This window comes from Gossypium raimondii, chromosome 6 (genome assembly GCF_025698545.1).
Source record: "Gossypium raimondii isolate GPD5lz chromosome 6, ASM2569854v1, whole genome shotgun sequence".
In the NCBI taxonomy this organism is placed as follows: domain Eukaryota; kingdom Viridiplantae; phylum Streptophyta; class Magnoliopsida; order Malvales; family Malvaceae; genus Gossypium; species Gossypium raimondii.
Window position 1 is genome coordinate 45,379,755 of NC_068570.1, and position 25,294 is coordinate 45,405,048.

Genomic DNA, 25,294 nt, shown 5'->3' on the forward strand with positions numbered 1-25,294 from the left:
AGTGTTGTAGTGGGATTAAATTCTGCTTTGGGCTAATCTATTATCATATCAGGGTGTTAGGATTTGGTTGGGTTTGTTTTCATAAAATTTAGTTATTTTATTAATTTATTTATTTTTACCTATCTTATCTCTTTTATTCTTGAAATTAAATAGAATTATTTCACTAAGAAACAAACCCCAATAATTCCCCATTTCACGCCACTATTCTTCTCTCTGTTGTTGCAATTTGTTCTTTTGTTTTATTTGGTTATTTTCCTTCCATTTTTTTGTTTGTTCTTGAGTCGTTCTTGTGATTTCTTTTCCCAAATATTTTTCATTTCAATTTCAATTTTTCGTTTATCAATTGCCAAGCCGAAATTGTCATAACCTCTGTGTGCTTCAATTCTTCTCTGCCATTACACTCCTGTGTGGTTTTGTGGTGTTGGGGAAGGCCTAGTTTCCATTGTTTGATTTGTATTTTGGGGAGTGTTTGTTTATTTTTGATGCTGTTGTGAAAGATTTAGTTGGAATTTAATTCTTATATGTATTATGAATAGGAGAGGATCGTGTGACAGTGGGTTCATCGACGAATTGAGTTCGTTTCAACTTGTTGTTTTGATAAGAGGTGGTGAGTATTTTGCTGTTGTAGGGTTCGTCCGTTTCAGTTATTGGGTTTTTTGTGTAGAAATTGTTAAATCAATCGTTAGGTTGGTAACTTTTTGGTTTGTAGTTCATATTATTTGTCAATCTAGCTACTGGAATATTCGGTTTTGAGCGTGCACCGGATTTTTGACTAAGGTGTGTAACAAAAACCTTGAAAAATAGTGAACGGCGAGAGCTAAAAAATTGCACTGTCGTCACCACACAGCTATGTGCTAGACTATGTGATAGGCCGTGTGTGATACACGGTCTGGGCCAAATGGGCATGGGGGCCACATGGGTGTGTGTGCCCAAATTTTTGAATTTTTCCCTAGGGCTATAAACATCGTTTGGATCGAATGTAGGCCTTCCGTAGGGTCAGTATACTATTAAATAAGTTATAAAACACGAATTCTAATCACCTGTTAGCGTTAAATTGGATATAAAACGTATGTTTATAGTGATATGAGATAGGTAAAACCTGTAATATGTCATGTTTAGTCTGAAAAACGTTAAGTATATGTTTTGTATTTGTTACTGTAAGCATGTACATCATAAGTATATCTTAGATCTGTTAGTACTGCATTTGCATCTGGGATGGGATTTGATATAATGAGGAAGTGTGGGCAGTGTAATAATCTATTGTATTTGGTGGCTCAGCCACATATATATATGATTCTATAAAATTCGATAAATCACCTAATACACTAGCAACTCTGCTGCAAATATTTTGAAAAGTGTCATAGCGGCACTATGTGGTGTGTAGGGTTGAATTGGTATTATATTACCCTATATGGTGTGTTGGGTTGGTCGGAGATGGTGGGTAGCGAATGGGGGTAGGATTATTATCTACATCTGTTATGTTATGCTTTTGATATATATATGTATCTGTTTAATTACTGTTAATGATTTGATATGTTATACATTGAATTATGATAACTCACTTTCTGTTTGTCTGTCACTTTTAGGTAACCCTCAGACTTAGGTGGGTCAGTGCGATGGGAGCTCATTATAATATCAATATTTTTTAAATTTAATTTATTTAACCTTGGGTGTAAGAGTTTTGTAAATTTTGGACTGTTTGGACTATTTTGGGTTTTGAACTTTATTTCCATTTTTCGTATAATATCGTTTGAACGTTTTATCGACAACGCTCATTTTTCGCAAAAACAATGGATTTCAAACAAAAAACTGTGTTTTCCAAAATTTAACTTACTAAGAATTTCCACTGCAAAGTCGTATGTTTTTAGAAAATGTAAACAAACAACATTTTCAATTAAAATAGCTGAGTCAGATATGTTTTTAAATAAACCAGGTTTTCGTGTGATAGGAGTATATGATGTTTTTTTTCAAAATTATGAAATTAGGATTTTCAACCATTTTTACGGTAACGCTTCTAGATCTGGCCGTAACCTCTATGCCAAGTTTGGGGTCTTATAAAAAAGATAAAGTAATGAACACATCAATTTAGAGTGGTTCAACCCTAATTGCCTACTCCACTACCTTAACTTTCCACAACTAAGGATTTTTCCAAATTTACTAATTTTTGCAACCTTTGAGGACAAGGTTTAATCTTACAACTCCCTTAAGATTTCTACCCAAATCTTAAGATACAAACCCTCTCAAAGAATTACAAAGAAATAATCCTAACAATATCAGAATGTTTGCCAATTAAGCACAAATAGACAAGAATACACTTGAGCTAAAGAATAACAATAAAAGTTTACAAGTCTGTACAAGAGAATTATGTAAGTATTGGGCACAAAGGTTTTTTGATTGATAATTTTTGCTTGAATATGCTTTCTTGTTGTTGTAGGATCTTTAGAAGCTAGTATTTATAACCCCTAATTGGTTTCCAACCATTGAGCTTGTTGTGATAGTTAATAGAGCCGTTGGGGATGAGAAACCCAGAGCACCTATAAACCTTCAACAACAAGTATCAATACCAAATAAAAAGGTATCGATATTTTTTTGTAATAAATGCTAAATTCAATGACTTTTGGAGCTAAAATATTACTACTAGGAAAATTTTATTGATACCGAACAAAAGGTATCAATATCGGATCGATATTTAGCTGAATTTGTGAAAGTTAGAATGTCAAATTGGTATTGTTTATTTTGAGGGGTATTGATATTTTGAAAATATCGATACTTGGCCTAAAAGGTATCTACACTTTTTGGCCTGAAGCAATTTTGACTTGTTTTAAAAATAGTTTGTCTAGTTGAAAAAATCTATACTTAGTTAAAATCATTTTAACTTGATTTTTAGAATGACTCGGAAATTTTCTAAGTAAGAATTGAAACTTTTATCTCTTATACTCCTTTTGAAAAATCATTTAGTCAATTTTGTTTAAATTTAACTTTTATTCAAAAACCTTTAATTTTTATATCAAAATATATTTTCAAATACGACTTAGTTTAAGAATCTCCCCTTTTGATACAACAAAACATTTGATGAATTTGTTTTGAAGATATTCCTCCCTTTAAAAAAGTCATTTTGAATTTAAGGCCAAAATAAAATTGACATATATTTTAAAATTTGGCATTCATTTTTACTTCAAGGAAAATTGTCACATAATTTGCATTGCATAAGGTTAACACAATATCAATCAATTTACCTTTTCTTCTTTGCCTTTTGTTATATCAAAATAGAAAAATAAAGCTTGAGGAGAAAAAGATGGTTAGTTGAAATATATATGGACATGAAGAAATAAAGAACTAATAAAAATAACCAAAGTATCTTATAATACTTAATAAACAATAAGGTACAAAAAGAAGCAATAGACATAGGGTATGAACCAAAAGTAATAGTGCAAATGTGATGAATAATGATATGAAAATGCAAACTTAATAATCTAGTATAATTGTCATCATGAGGAGAGAAGGGAAGAGTCGATGGAAAATGAGCAATGAGAGATGCCATTTGCATCTCTAACATCGATAGCCTAGAGTTAACATTATCCCTATGAGATTGAACCTCATCTCAAAGTCCACGAACATTATTGCTCAAAGAATGGATAGCGTCGAGGATGACACCATTAATCTTAGACGAAGGTTGAGCAGCTTGAGATGACGAAGTTTTAGGAGGAGCATGGTCAAGTGAATGAACATGCTCGGGGTGCCAGAATGTCTTGAAAAGCACCTTCATTATCATCATTTTCATTGGTAGTTGGATGACCACTCATAATCTTCTTACCGAACTTGGCATCAAAATGATAACCGACTTGGTGAATGGCCCCAAAACTAAGAGGTTGATAAGACATAATGAGAGTGTCTCCAAGAGTACTAATTCCTAACCTCCTAAAGATAAATGACAAATAAGTGCCATAGGAAGGGTGATGTTTGTATTCGTCACCCTCCCGATAGCTTTAGTTAAGTTATTGAACATAAAAAGGGCTAGGTTAGGACACTTATCGGAATGGACTGAATCGAGCAATCAATAATCAGTGTTTTGAAGCTTAGTATGTTTCTTAATAGGGTGTAGATTCCAAGTAATGATCATATGGAAGACATGATCATGAATGCTAAGTTCAGACGCTGATCTGGATTGAATAAAAAGGGCTGGATTAAATGATCCTTTTTCATTAGAGGTACCTCAGGGAGGCAGATGTAGACAATTTCCAAACTCTTCTAAGGTAAGACGTATAGGGGTGTTCATTAAAAATGAATTGATGGCTACAATGGTGTCGCCAGACTCATCATGTTTGAGCTTGGGTCGAACAAGATTGTAAAAGGTCGATGAGGAAATTTTAAGAAAATCCATCCAACCCCAATTTTGAAAAATAGAGAGATAGGAAAAATTGATCCTATCTAACATGGCTATATTGATAGTACTAGAATCCCAAACTTTCTTAGATGCAAAGTTTCTAGTAAAACATTCACGTACAGAATTGGTACGAAAGCATTCATTAAAGGATGATCTAGGACCACTAGGTTGATGTGAGGAAGATGCACCGATTCTTGGTCCATTTTTTAGGAGTCATAACTAGAGAATTAAAATTAAAGGTTGACTAAAACACTAAAAAAATTTGTTTGGGAATTTTGACAAACACTTGGTCTATAAGGGTTTTAGGTAACAAATTTAAGAAAAAGGCTAGGAAAAGGAAACCCCCTGCAAAAAAATTCAAAGAATATAGTACAAATAAACCTAATAGTTCATCAAAAATCAACATTTTAACCTACATTGCATGAAATCAAAAGTTTGAAGATTTCAAGTTTTATTTCAAAAGTGTTGAAATAGGCAAAATCTCCAAGCAATGTTGAACAAATCTTGAGGAAAGAGTGTTTGAAAATGTTGCAAAGGCAAGATTTGATCAAAAAAATAAGAAATTTTAGAGAGGAGATGAAAGGTCTTCGGAAAAGAGAAAAAAATTTAATGGTTTTGGAAATCTGTTTTGCAAAAGTCCTCGTGGTATCGATATTTTTTTACGAGTATCAATATTTGTATAAAATTATTGATATTTTTTAAATGGTATTGATGCCAAATTGCAATTTTGTTTTCCAAGTGCAGAAATAATGCAAAAATGAAATTTTTAGGTCTAAAAGGGTTCTAAGGGTTCTAAAATGAATTTAATATCATTCCTAATGATTTCTTATGCATGAAGATGCATAATGTAAGTATGATGCATATGATTCATGAAAAACAAAAAAAAAAAACTAAGTTAACAAGATTTAGTCCATTCTAGCAAGTTCAAGAGCATAAAAAAATAAGTCGTGCTAGACTAATAAGGTCAAAATAGAAAAATTATCCATATGAAAACTCCCCCTAGCTTTTTACATACAAGGGCCATATAAATCATGGATATATACTTTTGCAATCAATTTTAAGTCATAAAACAGTTTAAAATAACAACAAAGTGCTAAAATTCATTTCAAAACAAAATTAAGGCAATGTAGTAATACTTAATTCTCCTCTAAGTGTCCAAAATTTTTTTTCTCTAATGGTTTTTTAAAAATATCTCCTAATTGATTTAAGGTGTCTACATATTCTAGAACTATTTCTCCTTTTTGGACATGATCTCTAATGAAATTATGTCTAATCTCAATATGCTCAGTTCTAGAATGTTGGCTGAGATTTTTAGTTAGACACATAGCACTAGTATTGTCACATTTGATAGGAATGATATCTACATCAATTCCGTAGTCTATAAGTTGTTGTTTCATCCATAAAACTTGAGCACAACATCTACTGACAGAAATATATTCCGCTTCATTGGTGGACAAAACAACATTATTTTATTTCTTTGAAAACCATGATACAAGCATGTTGCCTAGGAATTGACAAGTATTGGAGGTGCTTTTCCTATCTAATTTGCAACCTCCAAAATCCACATCCAAGAATGCATACAAGCTAAAGGATGAATCTCAAGGATACCAAAATCCTAAATTAGGAGTGTTTCTAAGGTATCTAAAGATTCTCTTCAGGGCTTATAAATGTGATTCTTTAGGACAATATTGATATCTAGCACAAATGCATATAATAAACATAATGTCGAATCTACTTGTGGTAAGATAAAGAAAAGAGCCAATCATTGACCTATACAATTTTAAATCTACACATTTACCTTCCTCATCTTTGTCAAGCTTTGTAGAAGGGCTCATTAGTGTAGCCTGTGGTTTGAGATTGTCCATCCCAAACTTCTTGAGCATTTCCCTTGTGTACTTAGCTTGATTGATAAAGATGTCATCATTCTTTTGCTTGATTTGGAGTCCCAAGAAGAAGCTTAGTTCTCCCATCATGCTTATATCAAATTCACCTTCCATTAACTTATAAAATTATTGACAAAGAAAATCATTAGTAGAACAAAAAATTATATCATCAACATACATTTTAACTACTAGTAAATCCTTATCTTTTCTTTAATAAAAAGTGTTGTGTCAACCTTCCCTTTACAAAAACCTTTTTGAATAAGAAAATTTGATAACTTTTCATACCAAGCTCTAGGAGCTTGTTTCAAACCATATAAAGCTTTTGAAAGTTTGAAAACATGGTTTGGAAATTTTGGATCTTCAAAACCGGGTGGTTGTTCAACATACAGTTCTTTATTTATAAAACTATTTAGAAAAGCACTTTTTACATCCATTTGTTTTAACTTAAAATCATTAAAGCATGCAAAAGCTAAAAGCATCCAAATGACTTCAATTCTAGCTACGAGAGCATATGCTTCATCATAGTCTATTCCTTCCTCTTATGTTTAACCTTCAGCAACTAGCCTAACTTTGTTCCTGACTATGTTACCACTCTCAACTAGCTTATTCCTAAAAACTCACTTAGTACCTATAGTAGATTTTTCACTTGATCTTTCAACTAGGGTCCATACTTTACTTTTGTAACATCTCATTTTTCAGTGATGTCGAGAATAATGGTTTTGAGACCATAATTCTAGTAAATAAATGTTTATTGATTATTTAATATTATAGAAATTCTATATTGTCGTATTAGAGTTTAATTAAGAAATTTTAGCATTTAGTTAGGTAATTAAGTAAAAGGACTAAATCATAAAAGTTGGAAAAGTTAGTGGTTATTAGTTAAAAGTATTAAATGAATTTAAAACTTAATTGATGGCCTTATATAGTAATTAGACCATCGCAAGTTATAGTGGACGATTTATAATTGTTAAATCATGAAAGTTTTAGTTAATTTGTAAGGGTAAAAAGGTAAATTAATTAAGTACAACATAAACAAAGAAAAAAATAGCTATCATCCTCTCCAAAATATTTTGACCACCAAAAATCACCATAGGAGAGGAGCTTTGAGATTTGGTATATTTGGGACCTTGCATATAAGTGTTTTTAACTTCCATTTTTAGTGAATTTTGTATTTTTGAAATCGTTGAAGCCAGACCAAGTTAGTTTTGTAACATCCTGATTTTGGGCCTAGTCGGAACATTGGTTTCGAGACCACAAATTCGATGAGGAAAAAAATTATTTTATTATATTTTTATGGTCTACGATTTCACAAAATGATTTCGTGAAAATTTTGTTCGAAAATTTCGACGTTTGGGCACTCAATTTAGTCAAAAGTACTAAATTGTAAAAAGTGCAATAGTTGAGTTCTACATGTTAGAGGTGTCCAATTGTTATGAAATTTTAAGTTGGAGGTCCTTATATTGTAATTAGACCATTGGTTAAGTTGGTAGATAAAAATGGACATGGTTAGGCATGTTTCCAAAGTTTTTCGTTAAGGTCATTTTGGTCATTTAGTTATTAAAATGAATTAAAAACAAAATTAATAGCCAATTTTTGTCCATCTTCAGGCTCATGGCCGAATTCACAAGGGGAAACCATGGATAGGGTTTTTCAAGCTTCCAAGCTCAATTGTAAGTCTGTTCTAGCCCCGTTTTAAATGTTTTTTACGTTTTTAGGGTCCCGGTAACTTGATTTAGCTTGTTCTAGCAATAATTTAACCTAGGGTTCATATTTGGAAAAACACCCATCGGTGAAATATGTTTATTTTGATGTTTTATGGTAGAATATGAAGCTTGAAATTATGTTAAACAACTTTTACTAAGTGATTTTAAGTGAAAACGAGTAAAACGACATAATCGGTAAAAATAACCAATGTTCATAAGTAAGTGTTAGAGTGAGAATTTGATGTTGCCATAGAAGGGAAAAATGTTCAGCATGTCATAAAACATAAGAATAAGGGATGAAGTTTAATTTCCGAGCTTTGGGACAAAAGTGTAAATATGAAAAAGTTTAGGGGCAAAAACGTAATTTTGTCAAAGTTCGAGTTAAGGACTGTTTTCATGAATGTGAGTATTAAATAAGCTAAATTTTCTATTATATATCAAGAAGAACAAAATTCAGAGTTAGACCGGGGAAAGAAAATGGTTGAGGACTAAAGTGCTAGATTTGATCATATTTTGTACCGAGGTAAGTTTACCGTAAATAAATGTAATATTTTGATAATTATTATTAATGCTGTTATTTTTTAGCAATTATGTATTTATTTCATGAAAATATCTAATGTTAACTCAAGTATGAGATGATAGAGAATTAGTGTTAAAAGGCCCCGTTGAAACATGAGGAATGTATTGGATACAAATGTCATGACATTTGGGTAAAGAGATCCCATGTAAGACCATGTCTGGGACTTGGCATTGGCACTAAGATGAGAGGTGCCATGTAAGACCATGTTTGGGACATGAGTTGGCACCGAGATGAGAGGTCCCCCATAAGACCATGTCTGGGACATGGCATGGGCACCTATATGAGACTCTCATGTAAGACCATATCTGGGATATGGCATTGGCAGTAAAAGAAAAATCTCATGTAAGACTATGTCTGGGACATAGCTTTGGCATGTTATATTCAGATAGGAGACCCAAGTATCCTTAGTATTCCAAGTGATTCAACGGGCTAATAAATAAACGATGTTACATGAAAGTTCAGGTAAAAGCCTAATAGACAAGTTTAGGTGAGTTAATAAGATTAAGAGTATCTCAGTTATCAGTTGAGAAAAGAAATTTCAGCAACGAAGGAGTAAGTTAAGCAAACAAGTTAGTAAACGAGTAAAAAAGTAAGTAAAGAAGAAAGTAAAGATCTTAATGCTTAATAAAAAATTATGAATATAATTGTTTCTGATAAATTTTTTTATTTATTTACTTGTAAACTTACTAAGCTTTATGCTTATTTCTTTTATTTCTTTTTCGTTCATATAGTATTATCAAGCATAGTCGGGATCTTGAAGACGTCGGAGAGCGTTCACACTATCAACCACCACAACTAGGTATTTTAAGACGATAAATGTTTTGAGCTACGGCATGTATAGAGACTTGGTCATTTCGATTGTATATTCTTAAGATATGACCAAAAGATGATATGTAAATATTTGATGATGAATATTTATTAAAATGACTAAGTATGAAGGTGTTTGTTGTTATAAATGTCTAGGCGATAAATAATGCATAGAAATCATGAAAAAGTAAATATTGGTAGTGAATCAGTTTTGAGACAGCAGTAGTGACATGATTTTGAAAAATCACCAAGGATAGTAGAAAATGAATTAGAGGATGGATGAGATAAATAATTAAATATTATTGAGTCTATTTTCATAGAAAAATAATGGTGTAGACAAATGAATTATTTATTTTGAGATATTTGCATTTTAGTTAAACAAGGTCAAAGTGGTTCTCGAAATCCCCTGTTCTGACTTTGTAAAATCATTAAAAATTGTACAAAAATATTTATGAGTTTTAATTTATATTTCTAGATTCCTTATTGAGTCTATTTTCTATAAAAACAAGTGAGAATACTATATGAAGTCTGTACAATGAGATAATTTAATTTTAGTGACGAGAGGTCAAGACAGACGATCAGTGAAACAAGGGAGACTTTAACTAATAAACTATACTAATTGGCTGAACCAAAAATTATAAAAATTTATGGTAGAAATATATATGAGTCTAGTTTTAGGGAAAATTTACGGATCTAAATTTCAAGTTTCGTAGCACTAGTTATAATTGATTTAGTGACTGTTGCGTAGGTGGACAACCTTATTATGAACAGTGAAATAACTTTTAAAAGTAAATTTTTATGCCCCGAACTTTTAAGTTAAGTCAAGTAACGCCTCATGCTCGACTCTGGAAGTGGTCTCGGATAAGGGGTGTTACAAGTTTAGGGATTAGTTTGATAAATTATGAAAAGTGTAGAGACTAAATTTTTTTAAAATGAAAAACATACTTGCAGTGGTGGATGAATTTATAAGTATTATGGTTCAATTTAACTTTTATGTGGAGTGATTTTTGCTAGTATTAATCTTTAAGGATTTAAATGTTATAAAGCTAAAATAGTATGGTTTAAATTGTAAATTCCAGTTGTTTAAGGACTGTTTGGGGACCTTGTAAAATTTTGTTAGTTGGGAATTTGGCTTAGGGATATTACTTGATTAAATTTTTAGGGAAGGATTAAATTGTATAAAAGTTAATTGTTAAGGGTAAATGCATAAAATATAATTCAAGGGTGAATTTTTGAATTTAAGTATTGGATGGTATTTGAATTAGTTAATTTGAATTAATTTATTATGTTTAGATTAAGAAATGAGTAGATCGGTTGTTAATCGTGGGAAAGAGAAGGTTGTTTAGTAATCGTCTTCGATTTTTTGTAGCTATCGCAATTCAGTAAGTTCATACTAATATCTTTGATTAAAATTCATTATTAAGTGTTGTTAATGAAACATATATTTCTGTTAAAATTGTGGAGATGAAATCGATCTATGTGAAATATCATGAATCTCTGAAATGATGTTGATGGATCGAGTAAAAGTTTCATACGTAAGATTTTGGACTGAATTTCTATTCTGGACCGATCTCCTGCATGTGTTGCAAACTCGGATATACATGTGACTCGGATTTAGCCTAGACTGGTAATGTTTTGTTGTTTTGAAGGTTTAGCCTGGACTAGTAACCTTAGGTCTATACATAGCCCTGGCCAGGTTATTTTTCTGTGTTGTCATTAATTTAGCTCGGTCGGGTAACTTAACACATTTATTGTGTATCTGATTAGCTCTTATGAGCATTATCTATTTATGGACTTATGTATCAAATTGTTTTACAAAAATCCATCGGAAGAATAAAGGTTAATTGATACAGAACTGTTTCAATGAAATAAATGAATTATGAATTCTAAATATCTGTCTGTTTAAATGTTATTGACTAGGAACTGTTGAGTTATGTTGTAATAAGGTTGAGGTTCGATTTAGTATGTGAAAATAGCTATTAAATGAGTTTGGTAAGTTAATGTACTAGTTTGTGGAAGTTTACTAAGTATTTCACATCCTTACTTTAGTTATTATTTCTCTATAGATTTTGAACTTTTGGATCGTGTTGGTTTGATCATCAGAGCTCACAGCTATTGTTGTCTCAAATCGATATATTTTGAAGTCTTGAACTATGGTTAATTGTGGCATGTAAATAGTATGTTCATTTTGTAATTGTGTGGGCATTTTTTAGTACTTTGATTGAAAATAAACTTCTGTGCAAATTTAGTACTGATACTTGTATTGTAAGTTTGGGCCTTTTGGCAATGTGTGATAAAGGTCATGTTGAACGGGTACTTAGGTTGATATATGGTATCAAGATATGATTATAATGTTGTTGGTTCTTGATATTTGAATGGATGAAATGATGAATAAATTTGTTATGATTGAATGCAAATTGACTTGATAATTGAATTGTGGTGTCAATGAGGGCATATTTGTTAGGCACTTAGGTTGTATGTTTGACATGTTTTAAACTTGTTTAAAATTTTTTTCTAAGGTGTTTAAGGGTTGGTTTAGTTTTGGCCTGGTACCCAAGTGATATGTGAAAATTTACCTTGTTTTAGAATCTATTTTAGGTGCACACGGCTTGCGACATGGGCTATCACATGACCGTGAGCCACACATGGGCTTCTCACATGGTCGTGTGTCATTTTGATTTTAAGTTCAAAATTTTTCACACAGTCTCAGAGAGTTACACAGCCTGACGACATGGTCGTGTGACCTTATTTTAGATACTCACACGGGCGGGCACACGGGTTGGGACACGACTATGTGAACCATATTTCAATTTGTATACGGTTGACCACATGAAAATTTTTTTGAGCCACACGGTCTCGGCTTTGTCACATGGCCTGGACACATGGACGTGTGACCCCTGTCTCCAAAATTTTCAAGTTTTTGCATATTTTTCTATTTTGACTCAAATTAGTCTCATATTGTTCCCAAACCATTTTAAGGCCTCATAAGCTCGACTTAAGGCCGTAAATGTGATTTTTGATATAAATGAAATGTAATTTGAATCCTACTATTTAATTTATCATATGAATGGTTTAATTATGTAAATTGCTTTGACTTGTGTTGTAATACTCCGTAACCCTAATCTGGCGATGAAGACGGGTTAGGGGTGTTATAACTTCTCTCAAATTGATTTAAATATTCTTACATAGCCAATATTCATCATTTAATGCTTCTTTGATATTTTAAGGCTCAATGCATGAGATAAATGCAACACAATTATAAGTATTTCTAGTAGAAGATCTAGTAGTTACCCCTTTGGATGGATCGCACAATATCTTACCATCCTTCACATAGTTGAATTATCTTGGACTAGTGGTTTTCCTCTCCTTTATAGTAAGCTCCTTTAGAGCATCTTGTGTTTGTTCTTGTATCTTGTCATTTGATGAGGGATCAACGTTATTATCATTGTGAAAAATTTTGCAACATCGTCATCAATACAAGAATCCTTTCTAGGAGGAAAGTTAGAATAATAAAAAAAACATGAACAAACTCTTCTACTACTAAAGTTATTTTGTTAAATATTATAAAAGCTTTAGAATTTAAAAAATAGCCAAGAAAATTCCTTTATCACTTTTTGCAACAAATCTACGAAGGATATCTTTGCTATTATTTAAAACAAAATACTTGCATCCAAAAGGATGGAAATAGCTAATGTTTGGTCTTTTGTTTTTGAAAAGTTCATATGGAATTTTCTTTAAAATAAGCCTAATCATTACTCTATTTACAATATAGAAAGAGGTGTTTGTGGTTTCTGCCCAAAAATATTTTGGTAAATTATTTTCACAAAGCATGGTTCTAGCCATTTCTTCTAAAGTTCTATTTTTCCTCTCAACAACTCCATTTTGTTAAGGGGTTCTAGGTGCAAAAAAATTATGACTAATTACATTTGAGTTGCAAAAATTTTCAAAACCAAGATTTTGAAATTTGGTTCCATGGTCACTTCTAACACTAGTAATAGAGTAACCTTTTTCATTTTGATTCATTTTTGAAAATGTGATGAATTTTTCTAAAGTTTCATCTTTAGTACTTAAGAAAAGAACCCAAATAAATCTAGTATAGTATTCAACTAGCACAAAAGCATATTGTTTTCCACCCAAGCTAGTTATCCTAATAGGACCAAACAAGTCTATGTGAATTCATTCAAGAACTCTACTAGTTGATACATCAGTATTAGGTTTAAATGAAACTCTTTTTTGTTTACCCTTAACACATATATCACAAAATTTTTCTAATTCAAAATCAATTTTAGGCAATCCTCTTACTATGTCATTTTTGGCTAGTTTATACAATATGCTCATGCTAGCATGTTTTAGTTTTCTATGCCATAATAAAGAATTATTTTCATTTTTAGCAACAAGGCATATGAGTGGGTCATGCAAATCATTTAAATACACCATATATATATATATATATATTTCTTACCCTATGTCCCACAAGCATAATCTTATTAGATACAATGTCAATTATTTTACACCCATTAAAATAAAAAATGACATTGAGACCACTACCACACAATTGGTTAATACTAAGTAGATTATGCTTAAGACCGTTGACATAGAGAAAATTTTCAATAAGAATTAAAGAGCTTGTACCAATAGACCCAATTCCTTCTACTTGTCCTTTAAAGTTGTCACCAAATGTAACTACTCCTCTATTTTTAGGCTTAAAATTGATGAAGTGGCTCTTGTCACCGATCATGTACTTTAAGCATCCACTGTCAAGGTACCATGAGTTTTTGAATGAATCCTCCACCTTGAATCAATGCTCCTCTTCCTACAAACATAGAATTAAGCTTTGATTTTTGGTACCAAAATTCTGTTGGGTCTAAAAGCATTAGTTTCTATAATTTTAGTCTCTTTAGGTATCCATTTTGAAAGGATATCTTTATCTTGAGAACTTATGAGTCCTTTGGGGGCCCATATACTTTTAATAAGTTTTCCTTTGTAAAAGTTTTGGGGACCTCTATGTTTATAGAAATTAAAACTAGTCTTGACAAAATTTTCTTTTGAGCTTTCTCCTCTAAAAGATTTCTTTGGTAAAACTATGTTAGAATGAGCTTTTTCACTTATAATCAACTCGAGTTGCTTTTGATGATCATCATGAACTTTAGAAAGTGCATTATGTAAGTCAAAATTCTTTTTCTCAAAATCATTTATACTAGCTTGCATATAATTTATTTTACTTTCAAGTTCATGCTTGACTTTGGAGAGTGAATTATTTTCCTTTTTAAGTTTTGAAATAGTTTCTCTATATTTTGAAATCATTAATTCAAACACCAAACCCAACTCATCATAGGAATATTGTAACTGATCAAAAGAATAAGAAGCGGAATTGGATGAGTCAGAAGTTACCTTAGAGGCGTCGATGACCATAAGGCAAACATTGGCTACTTCTTGATCTTCATTGTCGGATGAATCCTTACCACTCCAAGAAGCAACATGAGCCTTAAAATTTTGTTTGCTTGACCCTCTTTTCTTCCATTGAGGATAATCAAACTTGATGTGTCTTGGATTCTTGCATTCATAGCATATAATGGGGTCCTTCTCCTTGGTAGATTCAAACTTGACTCGTTCCTTCTTTTGGAATTTTCTTCCTTTGTTGGACCCCATAAACCTCTTGAATCTTCTTGCAAACATAGTCATCTCTTGATCCTCATCCACATAATCACTTGAATTACCTTATTCTATTGTGGACTTGAGGGCAATACCAACCTTTATCTTTTCAACTTTTTCTTCTACTTTGAACCTCATTTCATGAGTGAGAAGATAACCAATACCAACCTTGTTTTGAAAATAAATATTGCAAAATTATTTCAAGAATGAGGAAATAACCCAGTGGTTAACAAAAATATGAGAAAGCCATGAACCCAAGTTCAATTCCATTCCATTGCAAAATAGCTTAATTTTTGCTAAAATTTCTAATTCTCCTTATTTTGTGTCACCAAGCCTTGAACCATAGATATAAATACAAATTTTTATTTTATTTTCACCCTTGAAGTCAATTTTCCCTACCCTAGCCATTCACCCTCTTCCTCTCCTTTTTTTTTCAATTTTCTTTCTTTCTTTCTGTGCCGCCGCCCAAGCCGCCAAGATTCACCATCAATTTCTCTTCTTTTTGCAATGGGTTCTTACGCCGTTATTTTCCTCTTCTTACAATAATTTTATCATAAAATTTCCAGTCTTAAATCTGAAATTTTAGCACTCAAGATCGACCTTCATTGATGCCTCAAAAGAACTCCATTGCCGCCCCTATCTTTTTGCTTGAGTAAGTGCAATTTTATTTCATTTTTCTTGATGGATCTTTCAATAAAATAAAAAATTTTCCAAATCTATAATTGGGGTGATTTTTAAATATTTAATGGGTATTTTTCCATCCTTTAAAGTGATTTCAATTGTGGTTTTAAATCGGCCCCAATTTTGCCACTGTTGGTGTTGGTGCGCCGCGCCTAAAGGCACAAAAGGGGGCTTTTGTTTCTTTAATTTTTTCCATCTATTTCCAAAAATATATTGGTTTCTTGAAACCTTCTTAATCAACTTTTAATCATGTGTAATTTAGGAGAAATTCAATCTTGACCATTCGACGACTCAGATCTGACAATTCGGGAAACGTAACTGCGGTTGATTATGGGTTAGTCCGTAGTTTTGATTTAATTGTTGGGGAAGTTGATAATTGATTGGACTAAAGATTTTAATGATGGAATAAATACTGGTTTTCTAGTATTTAATTTTTTTAGGTGCTGATTTAAACATCCCAAACCAAAAGTGAAGCCGTTAGACGTTTGCGTGTACATTTCGCATCAAACCAGTGTAAGGAACCTAGTTAATCTGGATCCAAAATATCATCATAAATATGTTGTTTAACTTGAACCCATAATAGGGTGTTTTAGGGATTATTAAAAGGTGTATTAATTTAATAAAATATTTATTTTTAATTTCGATTCGATTTAAGGTCTTAAGGAGAAACTATGTGTTTCATCAATGTGCTGCAGTAGTGCGGAAATTAAGGTGTTGGTCCTTACTCGTTAGTCAATGTGCTGCAATAGTGCGAAAATTAAGATGTTGGTCCTTACTCGTTTACTTGAATGTTTTGATTTCTTTTTAAATCATATAATTGATGACAAAGCTTGATGGTCGGGCTTGGCTAAATGGCTAAGTGATTAAATTGTAAGTGGCCGAACCAGGTACACTTTAAGCCTTAACTGTTTGGCATGTTAGGAAAAATGTGAGAATGACTGAATAACTGTGTGCTTGATACGGTTGCGGAGGATTAGTTGATATGTTGTATTTTGGTTGTGTGTATAACATGGTTCTAAATGAGAATAAGGTATGCGTGATATATTTGTATGAATGATTATCTATGAAATATTTGAAAGACTGCTATACATGCACTCGGAAAAGAATTGTAAGTTATATGAGATTGTGATATGTTAAACGACACCATCTTAATGGTGAATTGAAAGTTGTATAAACGATCACATTTACTAAAAGTATTTGATAATATGAGGAAATGTTGATCATGCCAAAGAAATGTAAAAGTATTGAATTCATTACTATGTATGAGATTGTATGACATCTTGCATGTGCATTGGGGTGGTACTCCTGATTGCACTTACGTGCCCTTGTTTGTACTCCAATGCCCCTGGTTGCACTTTCGTGCCCTTGGTTATACTCCGGGAACTCTAAATCAAATATTATATAAGTTATATCATGCATTAATGAAAAGGAAAGGAACGGTAAGTGTTCAAATGAATTATATCATGTACTAATGAAAATGACTTAAATGGTAAACTTCAATGGAAATATACTTATGTTCATGAAAAGGTTGTATAAATCAAATGATGTATTTTATCATGAATTGACTTATTATCACTACACCAAAACAGGCTTTTAGTGGCACTTTTAGTGGCGTTTGGACAAAAAATACCGGTAAAAATAGAGCATTAGCGGCGCTTTATGGAAATCGCCACTAAATATCTAGCATTAGCGGCGTTTTTCAAAAAATGCCGCTTAAAATGAGCATTAGTGGCGTTTTTTGAAAAAACGCCGCAAAAAACCAAAGCTCAACAGCGTCGTTTTCTAACAAATTCGGGGCTTTAGCGGCGTTTTTAAAAAAGCGCCACTAATGCTCAGTGCTTTAGCGGTGTTTCTGAAAAAGCGCCGCTAATGCTCAGTGCTTTAGCGGCGTTTCTGAAAAAGCGCTGCTAATGCTCGGTGCTTTAGCTGCGTTTCTGAAAAAGCGCCGCTAATGCTCGGTGCTTTAGCGGCGTTTTTGAAAAAGCGCCGCTAATGCTGGGGATTTAGCGGCGTTTTTGGGAAAGCGCTGCTAATGCTTGGGGCTATAGCGGCGTTTTTGGGAAAGCGCCGCTAATGCTTGGGGCTATAGCGGCGTTTTTGGGAAAGCGCCGCTAATGCTTGGGGCTATAGCAGCGTTTTTGGGAAAGCGCCGCTAATGCTAGGGGCTTTAGCGGGGTTTTTGAAAAAGCGTTGCCAATGCTAGGGGCTTTAGCGGCGTTTTTGAAAAAGCGCCGCTAAAAACATTTTATCTTAATTGGTTTATTTATATTAATTAAATAAATTTCAATTTATTTCTAATTGAATATTTAAAATCTTCAGAAAAAATAATAACACGTGGAAATAATTTGAAATAAAACACATGGAAAAATTAAAATACTATTATTTAAAATAATTTTAAAGTTTTTTGGGTACATGATTACTGATTATTTTTAATTTATATATTAATTTTTTTATATACTCGTAAAAGAGATAGTATTAATTTTAAAATATTGAATTAATTATCACTATAGTTTATGATTTATTTAAGATTTAAGACTGGTTTAGGAGTTACTATTTTAAGGTTTAGGGAGTATGGATTTAGGGATTATGAATTAGGGATTATGGTTTAAGGGTTAGGATTTAAGGTTTAGGGGTTAGGGGTTAGGAGTTTAAGGTTTAGAGGTTAAGAGTTAAAGATTTAAGGTTTAAAGATTCATGGGTCGAGTTAGGGTTTTGGGTTTAGATTAATTTTTTTAATTTATATTTTAAATATGTTTTTTAATTTATATATTAAATAATTTCATATATAATTGAAAAAGATAAGATAATATTAATTTTAAAATATTTAATTAATTATCATTATAGTTTAGGTTTACATGGTTTATGGTATATGATTAATTTAAGATTTAAGGCCAATTTAGGAGTTACTATTTTAAGGTTTGGGGATTATATATGGATTTAGGGATTATGGATTAGGGATTATGGTTTAACAGTTGAGATTTAAGATTTAGGGGTTAAGGGTTAGGAGTTAGGGGTTAAGAGTTAGGGATTTAAGGTTTTAAGGGTCGGGTTAAGGTTTAGGGTTTAGATTAATTAATTTTTTTAATTTATATATTAAATATGTTCTTATATAATTGTAAAAGATATAATAATAAATTTAATATATTGAAATTATAAGTATAGTTTATATTATTTAAGAGATATATAATAGATAGACTTTATGTATATTGAATGGTTAATTTACGGTTTAAGGTTTATTTGAGATTTATTAAATGATACAAATTTATACAATTAATTAATGCTTTTATATTTAAAATATTTAATCTAAACCATTTGATATATTTGATATGGATATATAGGTAATTATTTAATTTGGATAGGACCAAATTATAAGAAAAAATAAAATACAAAAATAAAATGAAATAAAAAACTAAAATTTATAATTTTTCTAATTCTTTTAAACATTACTTAAAATTTTAATAATTCTTTATGTAAAATTTATATGAAAGATACAATAATTGAATATAAAAAAATATGCGAGGTTATTAAAATTTCCCAAAACGGCGCCGTTTCAATAGAGAATTTTAAATTTCTTAGTGGCATTTTCAGAAAAAAACGCCGCAAAGGGTAGACATTACCGGCGTTTTGATTAAAAACGCTGCAAATATATATTGCAATTTCTCAATACGGTGTCATTTCAACTTAAGTAGTGGCGTTTTTCTTTAAAACACCACTAATATGGAAGCAAATAAAAGGTAATCCCGCTCACTCCCAAAAAAATTTTGGTTACCCTCTTCTTCTCATCTCCGTCGTGCGCCTTAAATCCCCCAAATAAAAGTTTGTTTTTTCTTCACCTGAAATCCCCCAAATTTCCCATTTCCAACAACAGACTTCAAGGAAGAAAACCAGAAGATGGGATGGAATCACCCAGACATATCGCTGGAAGAAATGATGAAACTGATAAAAGGGTTTGTTGATATCCTGGTTTTGTCTTCTGGGTATCAATCCTCTGGTCTTCCCGCTCACTGGGACTTTGATAACATCAAGAGAGCCTTTCAATGGGCCCTCTTCTTTGAAAATGTCAGTAGTCTGTACCCTCTTTGAAAATGTCTGACAAGAGATGCTAAGTCAAATTTTGTTCCAGATCTTCAACAGCAGGTAGTATATAATTTTTCCTTTTGATGAATACAATATTTCCTCTGCGTTTTGAGAAAGACTAGAACACATGGAACATTCTAGAAACCAACGTCTAATGCTCCTCCTAGTAAAATCTGAACTTCACTTTTTTTTTGTTTGGTTCCCGGTAAAATCAAAGCCAGAAAGTCGTAATTTTGTGTCTCTTCTTGTTAATACACAGGCGGAGAAAGAGCTGCAAGCGCACAAATCTCAGTTTTGGAATCGAAACTGGCTTGTATTGGTTCCATGGAACGAAGTTGCTTGTTTCTTGATCAAAAGATCGCATCACAAAACTTTAGAATCTCTGATCTCAAATCTGATATCGAAAATATCGACACCAAATATGATTCTAGTTCTCGAAAATTGAAGTAAATTTTTTTATGTGTTTAGCGGTGTAGATTTATAGTTTAAATTTTGAACTGAAATGCATTGCGTTGAAACTTAGGGCTGTGAAAAGTGAGATTGAGGAGATTGAAGAGGTGGAGAAGGAGAGAGTTAAGTTTTACGAATTGAAAATTTCAGAAATGAATGAGTTTAGAGAATGTGAAGAGGTTTTTGACGGAAACTTGAACTCGAGTGCAAGAATTGAGGAACAGTGTAAACGAGGTAAATTGAAATGTTTGAATTTGAGATTTTCAAATTAAGAATCTTAAATTTGAACTACTAAGAAGTTTGTTGAAGTTACAAATATAATCTCATTTTTAATTGATCAAATTGAGCAATGTATCCATTTGATTTCCTATCTTGGTTTCATGGAATTTGTCAATTTTAACCGATGTTTCTTGCAGCTAAAGTCAACTTTTATGGAACTTCCAGGCAACAATGGTTATATGAGTAGTTCTGAGATAGCTGAGGCAAAGATGAAAAGGGCTGAACTGTTGGCTATGAAAGAGAGTTTAACAAAAACCTTAGCTTCAAATCACCAAAGAAGAGCAGAGTTGCAAAAGTAGGTTGAGAATATGCTGGTTGCACGAAGTCCTGAGAGATGGAAACCAATTCAGTCTGGCAATAACAAAGGTGTCTGATAACAATATAGCAAATTCATGAGGATGATTCATGTTGTCGAATCAAATTTCTACCATAATTTCGGGTCAGTTTTTAAGTTCTCATGCAATAGGATTGAATTCTTTGTTGTTTTTGGTAGTAATGAACTGTAACTTGGAATTAAATCTATGTTATGGATTTATAATCCATATCAAAGGAGTCATCAGGTGTAAAAGTGAAAACAAGTCAATTGAACCATGCATATATTTTCATTTGTCTGCGAGTTTTACACCTTGAATATGGTATTTCCTTTTACAATATCTGCTCACTTTGTTTCTTTCTTATACCCCTTAAATAAGCCTGAGTTACTGAGATAAGCATAATGTTTACAAGTTTATTGGAGGAATCATATATACAACACCGAAAGGGCTGAAAACTTTTTGATTTTATTAGAGAAAAAATACTAAGTAAGCATCAATTAACGGTACTGATAATTCCTAGATCCTGTGAGAACCTATATCGCTTATGAAGGCAAGAGCACATGCCTTCGATATTCGCCTAGAGCCCAGAATGGGAATATATTTCTATATGCAGCATAATGTATCATACAAGTCCTCCAACAGACCCCTGTAAGTTCCTATGAAAACCAATATTGTAGTTTAGAGAAAAGCACTATTAATTAGTGTTCGATTTAGATATTGATCATTTAGATAAGAAAGGACTCCAAATCTTTTGGCAATAGATGCATTAATTTGCTAGAAGGATCTGATTTATGTCTGACATACCTGTTGAGCAAATTCACAACTTTCCATTTGTGAGTTAATCAGTAGTCTTGCTGCTTTATGTAAAGGTTCCGGATCGACATCAGCCTAGTTAGAAAGAGACATACAGAGCAGGAATTGAGGTTTGCTTTGAACTTCTTATGTTTAAGGATTGGTATCATGTTTCTTTAACCACTAATATCAGCATAATTTATTTCCCATAACCCTACTTGTCCTCCATGAATCAGACCCATCATTGCCCATGAAGTTTGCACAAGATGTGAGCAGCTCCCTTAAGCTAAATATCTATATTCTTGTTCATATTGAGGGGAAAACACTTAGAAATATTAAATATCGGTTTTGTTTGCAAAGTTGCTGTGAAGTTTTCTGTGTATCCCATTGTTGTTTCCTTTGAATTTATATGTAATATAGTTGATGTCATCTAAGCCCTTCCTATTGAGATTGTTTTGATTTTTTCATGTAGGAGACAGCCTTGCAATATTGAGAGCAGAGTTAAAGAGTTAAAATAAGCATGTGAAAAATTTGAAGAAAAAATCTCTTTGGTCTAGAATTTTGGAAGAGGTACTAGTAAAGCTGTATAAATTTTCTTTTTTGTTAAATCATTTTTCATATACTTATGATGAACTAAAAAAAATGTGGTGTCCTTTTTATCTTTTGCGGTGAACTCCAAGTCTAAAGGTATGCGAGCTTTTGTACGTAATGTTACAAGTGTCTTTTGCTGCTTGATTTTGAAGTTAGTTCATATATATCAGTGGAAGTTTTATGCCTTGTATTCATAGGTTATGGAGAAGCTTGTAGATATCGTTCATTTCTTGCACTTGGAGATTCACGAGGCATTTAGCGCTGCTGGTAAGAATTTAAATCATCAAACTCAAATCATTTGGAAATTGAATTATTTTATCAAAGAAGTTATGAAGATAAAATTAAAATATTTATGCTACATTTTGTGGGAGTATTATTTTTATGCATGTTTTAGTATATAAGTTAGCAATAAACTAATTCAATCGGTAATATTTAACCATTCCCATGACTTATTTTAGCAAAGAGAAGGAGAAATATTTGCTTATTTTGAAGAGGTCTTATTTTTACAGGAGTTTTATTTATCTTTCTAATTTCAAGTTTAAAATTGTACTAACTATTCTTTATGTTACTTCTAAGCATTCTTGTATTTCCCCAGTTTAAAATTGTACTAATTTCAAGTTTAAAATTGTACTAACTATTTCCCCCGAAAAAATTACCTTTCAAATCCGTCAGTTAAATAAAATTATTTGTGAGATTAAATAAATAAATGTGCTATAGTCTCTGTAATTTGCCATCTAAGCATTCTTGTATTTCATCTAATTTGTTTGCTGTTTATGCTAAAGAATTGTGGCATTTTTTATCATTTATTTTGTGCAGGAATTAGTGGTGCACCTCAAGATAACAACATTATGCTTTGGAATGCTGTTATATTTGGGTATATTATGAAATAAGACTAGAGAATCTTTATGTACTTGCTTTTTAGATTAAAGTTCTATTAAATTGTGCGAATGTCTTTACTTGATGGATTTGCAGTCTAATGCTAATGTCTATTAAAATTTGGTGTTTTGGTTTGAAGCATCAATTTTTCTATGTTCGTTTAGTTGATTTGTTTGATTTTCCCTTTAGAAGGTTGCTATGCTCAATATATGTTGATGTAATCTATTTAAAATTTCTGAGCGGTTTTAAAATTTATTTTGATTATTATGTGAGGTTAGGTAACAAGGTGAATAATATCGATGATTATTACTTTGATTATTTATGGTGCGAAGATTATAAGTATATCAAGGTGATCTTTTCTGATTGTCGTGAAACTTCTACATCTCAGCCAAGGTTAGTCTCAATTGATCTAAATTGTCTCCTTGTTCCACTATTAGCTAAAACAATATGGTCGTTGATTTTCTAACTTGCTTAATAGATTAGTTGTTTCATGTTTGGAAACTTTTGATGCTCTTGGTCTTATGTCCTGTAGTCATTGAAAAAAATTTGGTTCTCATTCTTCACTTAACAAGTCCAGTGGCACATACATATGTAAACTAGGAATTCATTGGTTTCATTGCTGTAATCTCTCTTATTCAATATCTAATTCATTTCCATGGTTGAGATAGTTAAGTTGTCAATTTCCTCGAGTATTAATTTTTGCATTCATGTTATTTCCCATTCATATTTAACTTGTCAATATCAATTTTTGTTTTAATGCACTATAATTATTTTCCCAATTCTGCAGGGTACATGAAGATTGGATAACCAGGAATGTAGTCGATGTAGTTTGCATTGTATTTTTTATTACCAAGATTTACTTGATTAAGAAAATGCATTGTATTTTTATTACCTTGCAATGTGTATAGTCATAGGTAAGTTCAACTAGTCAGTCTATTTCTCATATGTATTATTTATTTTAGTTTTGATTCTAAACTTTTATTTTTACTTTAATATTTACGACAACTTTTCTAACTTTTGGATTTTAATTGTGTTATTAATTTATTATTTTAAATTTTAAAACTAAATTCATTAATTTTTATATTTAGTTTTAAAGTTAAATTTTTATAGAAATTTAATTTAAATAATATTTTATCCTTAAAGTATATTTAAAGTTCAAATTTAAAAACTAAAGCATAATATAATATTTATCATAACAATAAATATTATTTGATTAAAATAATTTTTTTAAATGTTATATTTTTAGTGGCGAGAAGCGCCGCTAAAGGTATCGAGCTATAGCGGCAGTTTTAGGAAAAGCGCCGCTAAAGGTATCGAGCTATAGCGACGTTTGTGGAAAAAGCCCCGCTAAAAGCTGTGACTTATAGCGGCGTTTGTGGGAAAAGCGTCGCTAAAGGTATCGAGCTATAGCAACATTTGTGGGAAAAACGTCGCTAAATGTCTTGAGCTATAATGGCATTTGTGGGAAAAGCGCCGCTAAAGGTCTCGAGATATAGCGGCGTTTTTGGGAAAGTGCCGCTAAAGGTTAACGTCTTTAGCGGCATTTGTTAGAGAAGCGCCGCTATAGGTCATGGTCTTTAGCAACGCTTCTCCAAAAACGCCGCTAAAGACCCTGACCTTTAGCGGCGTTTATTTGAAAAAAACGCCGCTAAAGTTAGCGATGCTGTCATTAGCGGCGTTTTTTGCGGCGCTTCTCAAAACGCCGCTAATGCTTTTAGCGGCGCTAAAAAATGCCGCTAAAGGCCTAAAAAAGCGCCGCTAAAAGCCTGTTTTGGTGTAGTGTATGTGGTTAAACCCAAAAGAGTTATGTATAAATGCACTAACTTGTGTAATGATGATGATGTTTAAGCTTGTGTCAAGCTTGTGGTTATGGTTAATGTTTATGCTTATGCTTTGTACTATACAAATGAAATGAGTAAGAAAAGGAAATTAAATGGTAAGTTCATAATTGGGATATAATATGATGATATGGTAATGTTAATGAATAAAAGGTTATGTTCATAGATGTTAAATTTCATATATTATGGATGATCTTAGATGTAAAATGATGTTATATGTAAAAAAGATTGATAAATTAAATGATGTACTTATATGTGAGAAATCTACTTATGTTATGGATGAATTTACCTATATCGTGGATAAGTACACTAACTCGTGAATTGATAATGTTGTTTAAACTTATGCTAAGGACTTAGATTGGAATGGTAAGTAAGTAAATGTAAAGC

The 25,294-nt window shown here is 31.8% G+C and overlaps 1 long non-coding RNA gene across 10 annotated transcripts; it reads left to right on the plus strand.

Annotated features, from left to right (window-relative positions):
- Positions 1-19,405: 19,405 nt before the first annotated feature.
- Positions 19,406-24,083, plus strand: LOC105772015 (uncharacterized). Of its 10 annotated transcripts, XR_008196976.1 has the most exons (7): positions 19,410-19,827; positions 20,027-20,451; positions 20,634-20,935; positions 21,680-21,733; positions 22,075-22,172; positions 22,391-22,460; positions 23,010-24,083. It is a non-coding gene; the product is annotated as an uncharacterized LOC105772015 (long non-coding RNA). The 10 variants fall into 10 exon arrangements; XR_008196978.1 differs by having other exon boundaries at positions 19,406-19,827; positions 20,634-22,172; positions 23,010-23,067; positions 23,348-24,083; XR_008196975.1 differs by having other exon boundaries at positions 19,407-19,827; positions 20,634-21,733.
- Positions 24,084-25,294: the final 1,211 nt, after the last annotated feature.